At 41.6% G+C, this 2500-nt stretch overlaps 1 protein-coding gene across 6 annotated transcripts in view; it reads left to right on the top strand.

The window, feature by feature from the left end:
• The window catches only part of LOC127662374 (apoptosis regulatory protein Siva-like), a 66492-nt gene that overhangs the window by 59382 nt on the left and 4610 nt on the right, over positions 1 to 2500 (top strand). The gene's annotated exons all lie outside the window — the stretch shown is intronic.

Raw genomic sequence — 2500 nt, 5'->3', positions numbered from 1 at the left:
GTTCTTCTTCTACATATATGGGGCAGCTGCTGAGCCAGCTGTCTCTCTCTCTCTGTAAGTCACACGACAACGGTGCTGGAAATAGACAGCGGTCGGTAATTTAAGCAGCTCGTGGCTTCACCTTACCTCTGAGTCACTCTCCCCCCCTTTGACCCGCAGCGTGAATCTGCGTACACACAAGCACACTGCAACCCTACGGTCAGGGTCACACACACACACACACACACACACACACACACACACACACACACACACACACACAAAGTGTACATTGTGTTTAACAATATGCGAAGCGATGCACAGTGCAGTCAAGACATACATTTATCAGTTTTGTGTTGCTTGAGATTCGAACCCACAACCTTAGTGTTGCTAGTGCCATGCTGTGCCAGTTAAACTACATGATCAAAGTGACTCATGGCACATATGAGCCCATAGACTTCCATTGTGAGTGTCTCGCTGGAACACAGATTTTTGTAATTATTTGTTTGTGGTAAGCCATATTATGCCACAAATGCTGCAGATTGAGCTTAAATTGTACTGATCCAGGAACAGTCCTTTAAGCCTCTGTCTACTTGTATTTATATTCCAATGCACTTGAATCACGGAATGCATCAAGTTCAATTAAAGTCCATAATTATGTCTATTAGCCACTCAGCTGTCCATGAAGCTATTTCAAGAGCGGTTGGTCACGTCTCCTCTTTAACCCCTCTTTGTTTTCTATTGCATCTAAGATCAGTCATTGGGAGCAAACCATGTGATCTGAACATGGTGGTGTTGAACTGTTTAAGTCTTGTGATTGTAATCAACATCAGAATTGACTCTATGTTCTTGGTGTTATTGTGCACAGTTCATCAGTGCGGATTATTCCAAAGAAAGAAAAGTCTTGGTAATCCTTCACCATCACTTGCTCCACCTCTGAAACGACTTTTCCTGTTTGGTGATGTCATCAAGGCCATGCAGGCTATAGAGAAGCTTTTTGGAACCATTGGTTATCAGCAAAATCAGTGCCGATAGTTGCTTTTTGGAACCATTGGTTATCGGCAAAAATCGGTGACGATAGTTGCTTTTTGGAACCATTGGTTATCGGCAAAAATCGGTGACGATAGTTGCTTTTTGGAACCATTGGTTATCAGCAAAATCAGTGCCGATAGTTGCTTTTTGGAACCATTGGTTATCTGCAAAAATCGGTGACGATAGTTGCTTTTTGGAACCATTGATTATCAGCAAAAATCGGTGACGATAGTTGCTTTTTGGAACCATCGGTTATCAGCAAAATCAGTGCCGATAGTTGCTTTTTGGAACCATTGGTTATCGGCAAAAATCGGTGATGATAGTTGCTTTTTGGAACCATCGGTTATCAGCAAAAATCGGTGACGATAGTTGCTTTTTGGAACCATTGGCTATCTGCAAAAATCGGTGACGATAGTTGCTTTTTGGAACCATTGGCTATCTGCAAAAATCGGTGATGATAGTTGCTTTTTGGAACCATTGGCTATCGGCAAAAATCGGTGGTGATAGTTGCTTTTTGGAACCATTGGCTATCGGCAAAAATCGGTGGTGATAGTTGCTTTTTGGAACCATTGGTTATCGGCAAAAATCGGTGATGATAGTTGCTTTTTGGAACCATTGGCTATCTGCAAAAATCGGTGATGATAGTTGCTTTTTGGAACCATTGGCTATCGGCAAAAATCGGTGGTGATAGTTGCTTTTTGGAACCATTGGCTATCGGCAAAAATCGGTGGTGATAGTTGCTTTTTGGAACCATTGGCTATCTGCAAAAATCGGTGGTGATAGTTGCTTTTTGGAACCATTGGCTATCGGCAAAAATCAGTTCCGATAGTTGCTTTTTGGAACCATTGGCTATCTGCAAAAATCGGTGACGATAGTTGCTTTTTGGAACCATTGGCTATCTGCAAAAATCAGTGCCGATAGTTGCTTTTTGGAACCATTGGTTATCGGCAAAAATCGGTGACGATAGTTGCTTTTTGGAACCATTGGCTATCTGCAAAAATCGGTGACGATAGTTGCTTTTTGGAACCATGGGCTATCTGCAAAAATCAGTGCCGATAGTTGCATTTTGGAACCATTGGTTATCGGCAAAAATCAGTGCCGATAGTTGCTTTTTGGAACCATTGGCTATCTGCAAAAATCAGTGCCGATAGTTGCTTTTTGGAACCATTGGTTATCGGCAAAAATCAGTGACGATAGTTGCTTTTTGGAACCATCGGTTATCAGCAAAAATCGGTGACGATAGTTGCTTTTTGGAACCATTGGCTATCTGCAAAAATCGGTGGTGATAGTTGCTTTTTGGAACCATTGGCTATCTGCAAAAATCGGTGACGATAGTTGCTTTTTGGAACCATCGGTTATCGGCAAAAAGTGGTGCCGATAGTTTTTTAATCCTCTGTGACTGGTGCTGTAAGAATCTACAGTATAAAAGCGACATTTTCAAGTGAAATAAAAACAAGAACTGACAATATTCATCCATATTTTTATCCTC

Source organism: Xyrauchen texanus, chromosome 22 (genome assembly GCF_025860055.1).
Source record: "Xyrauchen texanus isolate HMW12.3.18 chromosome 22, RBS_HiC_50CHRs, whole genome shotgun sequence".
NCBI lineage: Eukaryota > Metazoa > Chordata > Actinopteri > Cypriniformes > Catostomidae > Xyrauchen > Xyrauchen texanus.
The sequence above is the reverse complement of the archived record's forward strand: the minus strand, read 5'-3'. Positions and strand labels throughout refer to the sequence as shown.